This window comes from Octodon degus, unplaced genomic scaffold (assembly GCF_000260255.1).
Source record: "Octodon degus isolate 3935 unplaced genomic scaffold, OctDeg1.0 scaffold00099, whole genome shotgun sequence".
In the NCBI taxonomy this organism is placed as follows: Eukaryota; Metazoa; Chordata; class Mammalia; order Rodentia; family Octodontidae; genus Octodon; species Octodon degus.
Genome location: NW_004524675.1, coordinates 2,528,573 through 2,545,445, shown reverse-complemented (window position 1 = coordinate 2,545,445; position 16,873 = coordinate 2,528,573).

Here is a 16,873-nt window from a genome sequence, read left to right as displayed (position 1 = left end):
AAAAAAATCCCTACTACAGTGTACATATCTGAGGCTTTTTTTTTCCTTCCTGATAATGCTGGAAGCCTCTAGAACATTCTTATCTGACTATATGTATACTTCCATTTACTCTTTCTCCATGTAGCTGTCAAAGAGCCCCTACATAGCAAATGAACTTTATCCCTAGCTCTAAAATTTTCTTCTAGATTCTCCTTCCTTTCGTGGTGTTTATTTTACTGGGAGATTAGAAAGGAAATAATAACCTTTGCTGATACCCATTCATGTAAACAATGTCAATGAAATAATTTTTAAGTAATATTTTCCTTTCTTAGTAAAGCTGTTTATTCAACTGCAATATGCCTAATTGCAAAGCTTTAGATCAGTGATGGCGAACCTATCACTGGTTTGAACCTTTCACTTGCAATAAGTAATATAGATATGACCCAGTGAGTAAGATACACTTCACCTTGCTGTAAATTAAAATAATTGTCTTATTTCCCAGTGAATATCTGTTTATTTTTCTCTTAATTTTGTAGCAACACTTCTAAAAGAGATTTAATTAGTATTAATTAGAAGTTTACTATGCATGAAATTAAAAAGAACAGCAGTTTTGCTTATATGCTTTTTCAACTTAACATTTTTGTAAATGACTCTTTTGACAAACATATTGGACAATTACTCCTCTCAGATACATACAGCACCTTTGCATCTTACCATTCTAAGACATTAATGTCTATGGCTACTTCATCTATTACTCTCTCTCTCTCTCTCTCTCTCTCTCTCTCTCTCTCTCTCTCTCTCTCTCTCTCTCTCTCTCTCTCTCTCTCGGTTTTCCTTCATCCTACAAATGCATAACAAATTCTATCCTATTTGCATGCTATGTGGAGGACTTTCACCCAGCTAACAAAATAGTCAGAAAAAGTAACATGAAGTACTCCATACCTCTTAGCAGAGGCTGTAGTACTGAAACATGAACATGTTCTGAGGGAGTAACTGTATGAATTTGTAAAGGCATGGAGCAGATTGACATGGTAAGGGAAATCACAAGCGTAAGAAATAGAACATTAATTTGTAAGGGTAAAAGGTACTTCTTGTTTAATAAAACTTTGGGTTGTGTGTGTGCATATGTGCAGTAGATTATGATGTGCAAGTCTTTACTTACTCTGGTTCACAATCAAAAAGTTTTGAACTCCATTTTAATAGTGAGAATGAGATCCAGTTGCAGTCAATCCTCAGAATGGTAAAAATCTACTTTTTCTTCATATGTAAGGGACTTCCTTTTGAACAATTTTTTTCATAATTGTGCCACTGAGCAATATCCCCAACCCACTACTTCCATGTTATAACTCAGTATTATATTTCCGATGATTGCTGAGCACACTGCAACATAATTTTTTATAGTTCATACAACTAATTCCTTTATTCAGGTATTTCCATGTTTTTAGACACATGCTTCTCATAATATATATATTTCCTTGCATTTACTAGCATGTCATAAAAACAGGAATCATTTTAACCAGAGAAACTGACCTGAATATAAAATTTCATGTCTTACAATATGAACAATTTCATGTCTTTGCTACTTAGGTTGCTTGTCCAAGTGAGAAGATAGTTAAATTTTAGAATCTAAAATTCTAAGCACTTTGACAAAGATCATTGCTATATAATTTCACTGAAGAAGTTTAACTAAAAATGTCATGTCCCATATACATCGTAGAATAAATATTACTGTCCAATCAAACTTCTAAGGTTATTAGGATGGCTATTTGGTGATCTCAAACAGTAAATCCACCTCTTTTGTCAAGTACTAGTTGAATATTTCTTTTCTACATTGCTTTTCTATGCAGCTTTGGGCTTCCAGGTTTTTCAGTTGTCTGTGTAGGGATTCAATCATAGAATTGGCTTGAGATTCCCTTTAAGGTGTGCCGTGGTAAAACTTTTGTTTCTTTTCTTTTGTCTACTGGTAGCCTATTTCACCTTTTTGTTGCTAGTTATACTCCTTTGTCTTTCTCCTCCCTGAGAAGATGTGAGGCAGTATTTTCTATTTCAAAGACAGGCATTCCTCGGCCACTGAATACTTCAGTATCCTTGTTATTGCCCACTCATTAAAGTCCTGCCTTCTAATTTCTTCAGTTGTAATGCATAAATGATTACGAAGCAGTATTTCAAATAATCACACTCATAATACCAGAGACTTTGACTTGAGTGAAGTTTTATTGCATGAACACACAGTATGCGCAGGTACGTGTTCACACACAATACCAACTTTCTAAAATAATGAATGTATCACGTATATTTCTGAGCAGCAGCCACAGCAATAAATAATCTCGCCTGAATGTGGAAACAATAAGCTGCTCAATGTCTTACACTGAACTTGGAGCATTATATGTTTTTCTTAAATAATGGCTGCATATTCACGGACACAGCTCACCTCATCTTCAAACATCACCATAAATATGAATGGCCAAGATAGCTTCTCAAAGATACAATGGTAATTATGTAAACATGCCTTGAATAGCAAAATTTAACACAGGGAGGACGTAGGACAAATGTTTCATTGGGGTGCAGAGTTAATTTGGTATGAATAATGCATAAGCAGTGCTAATAAGCAAATAGTATTAATTTTCTCCGGACAAATATGACTGTCAGCAGAACACCCTGTCCTGTTGACATACTTGATGCAGCCACTGTGACCTTGTGAAGAAGCAATAAGCTGAGCACATTTACAATTGAAAAGAACAGCCAATGCTTTGAAGATACAGTGCCAAGCACTTTGCAGAAACTTCATACTTAGCATGCATGCTGACCTCAAACTTGGTACCATTTACTTTTTTAGCCAAAGGGTAGGCTACCTTGCTCATATGAATTTACCTATTTAAAAGTAAGTAGAACAGTTTTTTTGTTTGTTTGTTTTATTTTGTTTTTGCAGAACCAGGAATTGAACTCAGACCATTGTGCTTGCCAGGGAAGCGCTTATTCCACTGAGCCACCTCCCCAGCCCCTAAGAACAGTTGAACCACTTCATGGGATCAAATGAGCTAAGGACACTAATTCAAGTGCAGGGAAGGCCAAGAGCCCTCTATGTCCCACATTTCCTTAATGGAGCCGACCTACCTCTTTGAAGCAGGAATTAAGCGGGGATGCAGTCAGGCTGCACAGACCCCCACTGACGCAGTGCTCGTGGTGTCTAAGCGCGCAGCTCGGCAGTGGTGTAAGCTCAGTTCTCCAAAAAGGAGTTTATGGAGCATGTTGGCTGAAGAGAACTTTGTTGGCAATCCCATAATATAAGAAATATTGTCATATCATGCTCATTGCAGAGAACTGGATTTACAGACACTTAACAATTGGCAAAGTCCACCTAGATAGAAAACAGTAACAGCAGATTTTTGTCATTGAGAGGTCGCCTCCAGAATGTGCACACTTAGTCCAGTTTCTAGAGTGCTGGCGTCACAGGTGTGTGCCACCAGGCCTGACCCCTTTTAGGAATATTAATTCTACCATTTTTCTTGCTTAAATTGGTATTATCATTCTAATATTGGCACTAAAATGTTAATTAATACTACTAAATAATGATATTATTATCCAACAGTTCCTCATAGCAAACATATCACATAATTAGGACCTTTATTTTGTTACAGAACATATAAAATTTAAGTATTATTTTGTAAACTATAATCTTGCAGACTTTTAAAAAATCCAATTTCAAGTATCTAGTAACTAGAAATTCTGGTTTCAAAGTTACTGTAGTTAAAATACTTTAAACAATCTGAAGTTATCTTTTGTTAGTGTGGTTTGCAGAGTGAATAAATCTGCCCACCACTTGATACTGCCCTCTAGGAAACATATGCGAATTTTTTAAATGACAGAAAAGACATCAAGGTCTACATAAATTTCTCTACAGTTTAATCAACTGCTCACTTCATTTTCTTGCTTCCTAGGTATTTTTAATATTACCCACTATAAGATGGCTACATTTAAAAGGGTTGTTGGTGAGGAAAGCCCTACATACAAGTTGTAGATTGCTTTTCCCCACCCTAGCTGGTGAAATGGGAAAATCTAATATTGAGCAACAATTTTATTGAACACATAAAATTGTGCTGTTATACACAGGGAGAAAAAGCCATTCATCCTGCTATATTTTTCAAACTTCAACTTTTCCCCCAGTGTTTGAAAAAAAAACATTTAAAGAACCACATTCACCCTTTCAGATCTCTTGGGACATTTTCAAACATTGCTCCACTGTACTAAATGGCACCCAAGCGAGCTGTGACAATACATGTCCATATCAACACACCCAACTCACCGTTTCAGCGGCAGTTTACATTTTATGGGAGCATATAGTTTAATATTTTATTGTAGTTCTCTTGGTGACTCACTTTATGCTCTTTAGTGGCTGTAGCTATAAAATGATCTAGATTAGCACAGAGCATCCCAAGATAATAATGTATAGAATGTTAAAATGCTTTCAGCAGTGGTGCAGATCAGAGACTTCAAAACATCGAAATAAAGTCCCTCAAGTGATAGAAGCTGTCCAAGCGTAACGCTATGAAAACTGAGCCCTTCCTGTTGGAAAAGGAAAACAACTCATGCTCAACATGCAGTCCTGTTACTGACTAAGTGTTTCAACTCCAAATTCAACGAACATATTTAGTATAGCCTATTTGATGGGCAAAATACAGTGGCTGATGAGTAAATAAATCTCTCATATTTCCCAGTGGAGAAACAAAGATTTCAATGGGATATATATTAAGAAAAAACTTTATCAGGCAAGTTTTATGTGTAGTACCTAATGTTTTATCAACTACTGCAACTTCTTAACATTAATTTTCACTTCTCAGACAATTCATTCCCTAATTTTTTATTCTCTTCAGGTTTTTACTTGCTTACTTATTTTTCTGACATTTAACACTCTTTTCTGGCTTTCTTCATTTCTCCCCCCGCCCCATACTACACTTTCCTACTGTCTAACCCCATGCAAGTACAAATCCATTCATTTTTTAAAATTTTTTACTCAATAATATTGATTACTAATTAGAAATTACATAACAAGTATGTGATAAAGGCCTCATTCTTATTTCATTTCCATCTTAAAAAGGATTCTAGAAAACTGTATTATACATACATCAATGCAAACAAATCTTCACCATCAACTTCAAAGAGCAATTCATATTTGATATTTTAAGACACAATAAAATGAACGAATTAATTGCTATTTCTTATACCAAAGAATCCCCCAGCTAAACTGTCATAGGTCAAATTTTCTAAAATGATGTCACACGATAGCATATTTTAAGGGAGTTACCTCAGGAAGACTCTACTCTTCAGTAAGTGGGGTCTAACCTACTATGAAATGTCACAACATCAATTTATATTTGAATGACAGTTTGCGTTCAGTCCACCTAAATACACGCCACTTCATCTATCTTCAGAGCACTATGAAGTGGAAGTGATTCAGTAGAGAAAGATTCTCAGATATTATGGCCAATTTTATACAAATGATCAGGAGTAAATGATTTGCTCAAAACTTAGTAACTATTATGGCTTTATAATATAACACAAATTCTGGTCAACAGGACATATAATATGCTACTATTTGTATGATTTATAAAACCGTAGGTACACAGAACAGCAATAATCAAATTCTGTCAACAAGAATTGCTGGTGTAATAGAACGTATGGTACTCCATGGGTCTTCTCAGGCAGAAGAAGGGAATGAGGCCTGTAGAACAGGTGAGTAATACACATGTGAAAAGGCCACAGCCCTCTGACTGACTGATCTCTCTCCTCTCCTCTCCTCTCCTCTCCCCTCCCCTCCCCTCCCCTTCCCTCTTTCTCCTCCTTCTCATCCTCTCCCCATCTGTCTCTCTGTCTCTTTGTCTCTCTTTCTATCTGTCTTTGTCTGTCTCTGTCTGTCTGTCTCTCTCTCTCTGAGACAGGACCTTGCTATGCAGTTCAGGCTGGCCTTGAATTCACTTTGCAGCCTGAGCTGGTCTCCAACTCCCAAAGATCCTCCTGCTTCAGCCTCCCTAGTGCTGGGATTATAGTCCTGTGCCACCACACCAACTAATGACATCTTGCATTTACCTTGTTTCTTAAACATCTTTTAGTCAGAGTCTTAATCATTCAGAAAGGAAAAATCATGAAGAAACAAAAGGATATCCTTTCAAGGCAGTCTTCCATTTGTCTTCTGCTACTTCTCCTTGCTTTATTTCTTAAGTATCTTAATAGATCTCCTAAATATTACCCTGGTTTGTTTGGGTATCATTCACTCTTCATAAATGGAGACTTTGAGTGCCAGCCAAATAGCTCAGTGGATTAAAGTGCCTATAAGCAGACCCAGGGGTCGGGGGTACGATCCCAGGCCTGCGCTGCCAGCCACTCCCCAGGGGCACGCAGAGATGGCAATTGAGACTGGGTGTGCTGGTGCATGCCTATAATCTCAGCTCTTGAGTGGCTGTAATAGGAGAATCACTATGAGTCCGTTCTAGTGGTCAGATCCTGAACCCTTCAGGACCCTTCACAGAAATACAAATAAATATTTTTTTTAAAAAATCAAAAAATGGAGAATTTGGAATTCACTAAACTTAATAATTATTAAAATATTTTCCAGAATATTAAATTCTGTATATGTGTACCAACATTAAACTTATTCCTCTTCATATGTGTGTCAAGAGCTAGCAAGCTCTTTCATAAAAAACAAGATAGTAAATGTTTTAAGCTTTGTAGGTCAAGCTTTCTGTTACACTCATCCCTAACAGCACAGCACAGAGCTATAGACCATATCAGCACGAATGTGGGTCTGCACATAAAACTTTATTTAAAACTTCTTAGCAGGCTGTATTAGGCCCGTCGACTATAATTTGATGACATTTTGTCTATATCAAGTAAATGCCAACTATAACACATTACTTTCATTGGATCAAATTACAGATTTAAAAACAAAAACATAAACAAAAAATTTCTCCAGTGGGAAAGTGATAAAGAGATGGAAAGAGGCAAAGAAGGGAAAGGAAAGAAGAACCAAGTCAAGATGGGATGTGTACATGTGCCAATGCCACACAAGCAGTAAAAACTATGTAATCCCAACACGTACAAATAAAAATAAGACTGAAAAAGCAAGCCATAAATACAAGCGGTCAGTGCTTGCTCATCATTCCATTTGCTGGGCAGACACTGCCCGTTCTTCTTGAGCTTGAAGAGTCGCACACTCGCTGTGTGCCTGCAGAGAAGAGCCAGGGTGACGTGCTCTGCGCCTGTACCTGGCGGCACAAGCGATCATCTGCTTTCACACTTCTGACATTGCCTGTGTCACCACTGTGAGCTTAATGCAGAAACACACTCCACCTTATGCCAAGATGCCTTTCAAAGTGATCTCTGATGTACTTTTAAGCACATAAAATTTTCCATTCATTGCTTTTTGGCTAACCTTCTAGTATTGTGCCGTATTTCTACACTTCAAGACTTTTTTCTTTCCAAAATCAAAAATAACCAGGTAACAATATAAATCATGCCTTGAGAATGAAGAAGGCAACATGCACCATGGAACACAAGACATGTTTTACTACCATGGAGATAATGCGTGGGTTTAAACTTCAAATTATAATTTCCGTGTGTCTGGTGGAGAGATAAATATACCAATACTTCAGGGCATGCAGTCATATGCGTGCCACGCCACCTCTCCAAATATCCATGCTTTATGTTTCTTAGAGGAAAGGAGGCATTCAGGCTTCAGTTCCCATTGACCGTAAGGCACACTTCGGCTATTTAGGCTCCAGATGTGTTCAGGTTGGCACGATGAAATGGTATCTGGGGTCGCTCAGGCAGCACCAGTTATTCTCCCTCTGGCCTCTCCTCACACTCACTGTTTTTCCCTTATACTGATCACATCTTGCCAGTAAATTTGGACACTCCAGTCTAAGTGTGGTAGATACTGAGCTTACAGGATCAGAAGCTATGTTGTTCGCACCCCTATCACCCACGAGTGATTTTCATAATACATTGATCATGATAGATGACTAAAAGGCTGGTCATCTACAGTAAACGTCAAACATTTACTATTTTCCTGTAATGCAGGCAAACAATGGTCACTTTTTAAGTGTACAGGCATATTTCAATGCACGCATTACCACATATCTCAATTTTTCCCTAGCACTCAGAAGAGGTCAGTCCCTGCAAAACTGTTTCAGTCATACTTAATCGAAAAGGCATAGAATTAAGTAACAATGTTCAGTGGGAAGATTCTCAGTAAAATTTCTGGGATGATAACAATTTTGAAAACACAACTTGCAAATTCAGCAGCCTATATAAAAGGAAGAAATAACATATGATGGATGAAGGCATATGTTTAAGAGCCATATGTTTTGCTGAGTGCTCGTATTCACAGTTTAATGGGAGAGCCAATATAAAAATTCCACTTACACCTGAGTGCTTAAGGTAAAACACTAAACAGCTAACATATGCTCAAAATGATTTAGACACCCATCTTCTTGGGCATATATAAGTCTCTGTCAAATAGATGTGGCGTGAAATCCAGAATACTGGAAATAATGAACAGAACTACAGAGGCAAAATACACAATATACCGAAGAGTACTGGCATGGAAACATAAAATGTTTTTTTTTTTTTTTTAAAAAAAAGGAAACACACACACACACACACACACACACACACACACACCCCCTACTCAATCTATTTTACTTCAAGTGTCATCCTTGTCCAGAAATAATAATTGCACGATCAGGTAGAAGTAATTGAAAGGCATTTCTGCTTTGTATGTTTAAATTGATAACAGTTTGGAAAAAGAAAAGAGAAAGCAAGAAAAAGAAAGGAGACATACCTGAAATGGTGAGCTCTATTCTTAGGTTTCTATGAAGCTCAGAAGAGGAGAGGATCAATCGCTGAAATGTTCCATGGGAAGAGGACCTCGCCTCAGAAGGGAGTGGTTCTGTCTGCTACATGGCTTCAAAAACCAGAGCGGACCCTCTGGTAATGGGACTTTAGGAGGTGGTAAAACTACTGCTAGATCAGTCAGAGATGATACATTTTTCCTTGAGAAAAGAGGAAAGATACCAGCTATGGCACAGAAGTGTGCTTGAAGATGGGAATGAAGAGATCCAGGAAAGTGAAACAATTTAAGCATAGGATAAACAGGGTCATGAAGAGAATATGTAAACTTTAAGGGAAGGAAGAGAAATTTTAATTTAGTGTAAGTTAAGGAAGTTACAGTGGCTTGAGACATACATGAGATAAAAGAAAGGACCCTTTTAAAGGATAACTCAAGCTACATCCACTGAGATGATATCAGTCAACCAACATCTCAGATTTTGTTGAAACAGTGGCTTATGTATACTTCTGGGGTATGCCGTCTTATTTTCCTTACAGTGCTCAAGAACAGACAGTACTTGGAACAATGTTCAAACCCAGCAAAAGCACAAAGCTTTACTAAGATGAAACTCTTAATGAGTCTGTGTAGAAAGAACAAAAAAAGGAAAGGGTTAAGGTCTGACTTTAAATGTGAGAGAACAAAAGTCTGGCTAAGATGTGGTAGTGGAAATAGAAGCCCAAGAGATAGGTCTAAGTTTGTCTTCATCTCCCGTGTTTTCAAAAATCTGTATCAAGTCACATATGCATGTGCAGGTGCATTTTGTATAAATTACAGGAAAAGGCTGGGGAGATAGCTCAGTAGAATAAGGGCTTGCCTGGCAAGCGCAGGGTCGTAAATTCAATCCCTGGTACTGCAAGGAAAAAAAAAAATAAAGTCCACTAGAACAAACCCAAATGATCGAAGATATAATGGAATCCAATTCACTCACATTAGTGTGTAGAGACGGACAGTGTGAGGTCATCATTACAGAAATCCACACGGAGACTTCATTACTCAATCAGTGAAAGCATCTCAGTATCTACTGGCAAGTCTCTCTCTGTGGTCCACCCATATGTCAAATGGGTGCCAGACAATGTCAAACACATTAGAGAACTGACTAATGCTTATGAAATGTTTATATAAACACAAAAATGAGTGTTCAAATCTTTTCCTTATTGAAACATTTTTCTTGAACTCGCTAGTTCTTCAGTCTCCAAATAGCACGTAATTCAAATAAAATAATTTACCCCAAAAAAATCTATCACAAAGTACAATTTTTTTTATATTTTATTTTTTTGCCATAGTTTTATTGATAAACAAATAGCAATGAGACAGTTTCAAATCAAATTGGTACGACAGTTTCAATAAATAACACACTGCATACATTCTTCCTAGTGGTCAATTACTGTACAAGATGTGGACTTGATATCCTTTTTACAAACACCATTAGAACAAATAATTCTATTCATTAAGAGAATGCAACTATATATCTATCCCAACCACTCTGAATACACAGATACAAAATGGACATTCATCTGTATCCCCTTTTTTGTTAAGTTCTGTTATTTGAATATTATAGGCGTGTAAACTCAGCAAAGTATTCTACAAGAGTTCAATAGTCCATAATAGCATTGGGTCTTGACTGGCAATGTCAAGAAATTGTTGACCTGAGTCCCCCACAGCTCAACATAATAGCATGGCTTTATTTCTTATATTTCGTATTTATACTTTTCTTCTGGATGGTTAAGACCAGGGTAAAGCAGGACCTACGCAACAAGAGTTGTAGCTTTTGGGTCTGATAAGGTCAGTGAAATCCCCTCTGGATTTATCCTGAGATCCTGTACCTCAGATTGTAGAACCTTTGTCAGTGTAAGCCATGTGGATGATTCACGGCCATTGCTTGGCCAATGTGCTCACTGTGAAAGCCTGAGAGAATGTTTTCTCTCCATGTGACTCTCCTTAGGCACACTCCACATCATCGATCACTTTCCTCTTTGGCCCCATAATCTCCTTGATCAGAAAATTTGGGACACTACCGAATTACATGACGTTATAGTACAAGTTCTCATATATCCTGAGTCTTAATTGACCTTAAAAGGCTAGGGCCAAAATGCTGGCTTTCCTTGCAGCCCTCCTTTTTCCCTAATTTTGGTCTGCAAACTTAGGTTGTTAACCATCTGGAAGACAAGCTTGTTGTTATTATCGAACAACTTAGGCCGTTAAGCTTAACCTCACTATCTGTCTGCATATCAAACTTCTTAGGCATAATATGGAACAGGTATTTTTAATCAAGTATTGATATATTGAACTTTAAGTCCCTACATAATATGATAAAAACATTTAAAAATTAGAATATATTTTAAAAATAGGCATAATGAATTACATACTTCTCTATACTTCTCATGTTTGCACATAAGTCCAAAAATCTCACCATATACTACCTTGAAGCAGGACAGTCCCACAATATTCCTTTTCCTGTCTCTTGCTTTCCTTCACCACCACCTTCTTTTTGAACAAACCATCTACTTGAGAGACATCATAGCAGCAATTGGCATGTCATGACAAGCAGCCCATGTTCATTAGACCAGAATGATAGGCACTCCAAGCATGAAACTACTATTACAAATTACCATCTTGAGTGCAGTAGCTCAGTTCACAGGTATCAGTATATGTAGTTAGTCAGGGTGAGAATCTTTCCCAATAACTGCTAGATTAAAAATTCTTATGAAGATTCTCAGGATCATTGCCTTGCTCATCTTCTACATATAACTGTATGGCTTGACGTTGTCATGTTTCCTAGCTCTTCTCTTTCCCCTCTCTTGATTAGTTAAGTCCTTGAGATCCTGCTTTCCTTTTACTTGTATTATTTCTATTTTTATTTCTTCTTTTGAGTTCTTATACTAGGGAGACTATATGATATTTACACATGTGTTTCTGGTTTATTTCACTCATGAGTATATGTTCAAGTGGCATCCATTTCAATATAAAGGCTTGCAGTTTATCATTCTTAATAGCTGAATAATACTCCATTGTGTAAAAATACCACAGCTTTTTCAACCATTCCTCAGGTGATGGGCATCTTGGTTGTTTCCAGGATTTGGCTATCACAAATTGTGCTGCTATAAACATAGGCACACATATATCACTATGATATGATGTTTTCAGATCTTCTGGAAAAATTCCCAGTAGAGGAATAGCTGGTTTAAAGGGGATTTCCAGTCCAACTTTTCTAAGGAGTCTCCACACTGATTTCCATAACGGTTGCACCAGTCTACACTCCCACCAGCAGTGGAGAAGGGTTCCTTTTTCCCCACAGCCTCTTCAATATTTGTTGTTGGGTGATTTCTTTATGATATCCATTCTTTCTGGGGTGAGATGATATCTCAATATGTTTTTAATTTGCATTTCATGAATGGCTAGTGATGTGGAGCATTTTTTCATAAGTAGTACAATTATTAAGGCTTAATCAGCATTGTTTAAAGGACTAGAAGTGTGGTTAAGAAAATAATACTTATGCTTATTTTTATTTACTTTATTTTTCTAGAAATCTTAGAATATACCTCTAAATTCTTAAATCACCACTACCTGTGCCACGAAAGACTGTCTTTTCTTTGACATTTTTTCTTACGCTAAAGATTTTCTGAAAAAAAAGCAAGATTTTCTGAAAAACCTATGGATTTTCTCCTTAGAATGAAAAAAAAAAAAAACAAAACACCATATTAGATCCAGCAGTACCTTGAAAGTATTTTCAGTTGTACACATAAAGAAGTCAAAGTAAAATGTGGTCATGTGATTTACTCAATGATAATATCTGAATTAGCTAATCCCTTGTTACTTTTTTCTTTCTGCCTACTGCATTGTTTACGGTTATGCTTTGAGACTCATGTCCAGTGTTGGATGCCTACTCTTATGCCAACAAGTACTTTCCATTCTTTTTGTATAGTTTGAAGCAACTGAAGAGTCTTATTTTTCCTGTATTGTTTCTGTTAGGTAATTTTCATTCACCATGATGATTGAACTTCAATTAATTACATCAACACAAAACTCATTCTGAATGGGTCTTTCAGTTGGTTTTGTAAGTTACCACACCTGTGAGCAAGCAATCCTGAAGCACTGACTTTGAGTTTTCACAATGTATTTGTTGGAAAATGCTCCCAATTAAACCTTGATGCCTCAGTACACCAACCTCTGCAAATATCTGAGTGTCTTTTTCTTCACTACAGTAAACAAGCCAAGCACTTAAACATATTCTTCTAAGCAAATAAAATCACTGTTTTCTCTGCGTCAGTCACTGTACCTCTCTTGTGATACAAGAGCACTTATCAAAGGGAACTGTAGCACTTTGTACCTGCCCCTTCCTTACTGTGAGGTCTGAGGAGAGGACAAGGGTTGTTCTCTTTGTTCATATTCCCAATATCTAGCATGTCACCTGGTACTTGGTAGCACATAATATACCTGTTTGAATAATAACAACCAGTGATCCAAGTCAGACTATTCTCTTTGAGCATGAATTAAGATTTATATCATAAAACCATTCATTTTCAGTACTTATTCCCAATGCTTACTAGTAGCATTCATAGGTCTACTAGTTGGTTCACTAGTTTAACAGCTTGAGTGGTGTAATGACTGGCACCTCCTGTATAAATCTGGCAAAAGAGAGGGTTAATTCTTCTCTTTTGGTTAATAATTTCTATTTTCTCAAATGATTTTTTTTCTTAATAAGCATGAAATTAACTTTGGTAATTGAAGAAGAGAAGATATTTATGTTACAATCTAGTAAAATATCCATTCATTTGATTTTTAAATTCACTTTCCAGCAAAGTGTATTTCCTTAAAATACCTTTGCTTTTTACAAAATAACAATAAAAATAAGTGAATATAATAATTTTCATTAAGACCTATTTAAAGCATATATTTAAAATTAATCTTCAAAATGAGTAAAGCACAGATAACACAGTTAAAATAATACTTACATAGTACAAAATTATGCCTGAATATACTTCTAGCTAAATATTAATGTTAACAATTACATTCTAGAATTTCAAATCAGTATATATTTACATTAATTTTATACAATAAAACTTCCAATTTGTTTTTAAGTGACACTCCACTATGATGTGTAAGACTAAAATCTTGAGAATCCAATACGAACCTACATGCATATGCTTTCATAATAACCAAAATCTACAATCTAAGAAGGTCATACATAGAAACAACATATCATACTGCTATATATGAAGTTACATAATAATAAAGGTGCTTGCAGCATTAATGTAAAATAATATATGCAACACAGATTTATGTTTTTCTGTGAATTAGGGGCTTTTCTAAACAAATGTTAAGAGCTTCATGTGTTCAGACAATGACAACTATTCACTCTGTCTGCTTTTTTCTTTTACTGACGTAACTCTCCTTTCACTCATGACCAGTCTACCCCTCTACTTCCTGGATGCAACTAGAACAAAATTTACAACCAGTCTCCCTAATTTCAATACGAAGAAACCATTTAACTGCCTTCACATGCTGTTGGGATGTTCTGATTAGGACCTAGCCCTTATGGACCTAGCCCATATCCATTTTCAGGGTTCTATTAACTGTGTAAAGGAATCCAAATCTCTTAGCATCTTCAACTTATTTCTTAGGATGTTATGATACTGTTATTATAGGACTGTTGACATAATATGCCAAGTGATTTTATTCACAGCACTTTGGGTAGATAAAACTGTGACAAGACGAGGCTGTAGCCTTACTTATTTCTAGAATTGAGTACATTATAAATGCTTAATAGTCTCAATATCAACCCTAATGTCATTCACGGCTAAATTTAAATCTAATGACATTCCTCATTTACATTACTGTTACACTGTCTTTACCTGTGCCAATAGTGTTCCCTATATACCTCCAAATGTTTTTCATTTATAGATTTAAAAGAAGATTACCCACAGAAACATCACCATCACCAACTTTAGAAAATGTCTTTCTTTAAAGAGATTGGGAGGGAATGCTGTCATAAAAAATGTGTCTCTTCTGTAATGTCAGGACCCAGCCCACTGAGGTATACACTAAAATAATTTTCCTATTATTTTTGCGTGAAGTTACTTAGGCATAAGCTTATCAGTAAATCTATTTTGGAAAAATGTGTACTTCAAACTGAAAGACTTCAGTTCAGTTTCATTGTAAATCTCTTTTCTACCATGATTCTTTGGTCATTAGTTGTATTAAACCTGTCTGCTGAAAAAATGGATGGCTTCCTGTCTTACTAAAATCATACAGTGAGTCATATAATTTTCCAAAAGAAACCAAGTCTCTTTATTATAAGAACATTAAATTCCCCGATGGACTATTCATGGTATCTCCACTGACAGGTAAGAAAGATGTTTTCCTGCACAGAACACATCTGTTCTTCAAATATTAGTAGGGAATAAATATGCTAAAAAGGAGAGAAAAGGAAAAAGCTAAAAAAGAATGAATGGAAAATCTCTGATTATTAAAGACATAAAAAGAAATGAATGGAACACACAAAGATGGCAATAAATCACGTCTAAGTCAGTTCCTAATATACCCTCCCTTTTCAAATACCAAGGCATTAAAATCAACAAACTCTTAATGAAGTAGTAGTCTACTGTTAAGAATCATTGTCATAATTCATGTTTTAAATATCTGTACATTTATGCATCGAACAAAAATGCAAATATGAAGTTCCAATGGATCACAGTTGTACAGCTCGATCCACTGTATAGTAACAGTTGAGGCCCAAGGCAATATTCTCACGTCCGTGTTACCCAAGAAAGCTACAATGCTTGGGCTCCTCTTTTGTTTTTGGTTTAGACACAGGGTCTTGCTCTGCAGTTCAGGCTCACCTTGTGCTCACATTTTGTAGACTCAGGCCCATCACAAACACACAGTGATCCTTCTGTTTCAACCTCCCCAGTGCTGGATTATAGGAATGTGTCACCACCCCTGAGATTCAGAGCCAGTGGGGATGCAACTCAGTCCTTGTGCTTGCCAGGTAGGTGCTTATGCCTCTGAGCTATCTGCCCAGCCCCTCTGTTCCTTTTTAAAGTTGTAAAACCTATTTATTCTTTAAATCAGCAGATAAAACTGTAAATATTGACTGTGTAAAGCATATTTTCAAGCATGTATGCATTTTTGCATTACATCCAGCCCACTAAATTATATATCACATCACATTGCTATTTTTGTAGCGAAAACATGTTAAATATATTAAGTTCACTCAGTCCTTGTGTCTAAGAATACAAAAAACTGCAGGCAACACGGTATATAGTACCATTCTTGAACTTACTCTTCCTAACTGAAATTTTTTCTTGGCCAAAATCCATCGCTCTTTTATCTGCAACCTTGCTTCTCCAGCCTCTGGTAACCACCACTAAGCTGAGATTAGCAACTTAGATTTTACATGTAGGTAAGACTGGTCAGTATTTGCATATTTTGTCTGGTTTATTTCATTTAACAATGTCATCACGATTGATCCACACTGTTGCAAATGACAGGTTTTTATTCTTTTCACTGTGGAATAGCCTTCTCCTGATATTTGTTTTATTGTTCTATTATGATGCGATTTTTCCAGGTAGAGTTTACGGTTAGAAATTATTCCCACATTTTAATCATTTGTAAAACAAAAGTTCGATAAATGATCTTTGTTAAATGATTATATAAATGATGATTATACAATGTAATTCATATAATTTTCCTTTTAAAGAGCAGCTTAATATTCTTGCCTTCTTTCATCCTTTGATTTTCTTTTACTCTTTAACCATTAATGTAAAAACATACACATATATATGTATAAACATATAAAATAACATTGTAAATATCTGCATAGAGTATCAACTATATAATATTTAAATCATAAAAAATACTGGAAGGAAATACCCCCAAATTAGGAATTACTTCTCAGTGATAGACCATTGCTATTTATTTTTAATCTCTCCATTTGTTAGTATTTATTATTTCTATAATCAGTATGTAAAACATATAGTAGAAGACAATTTATTAAAAACCCATTATCAA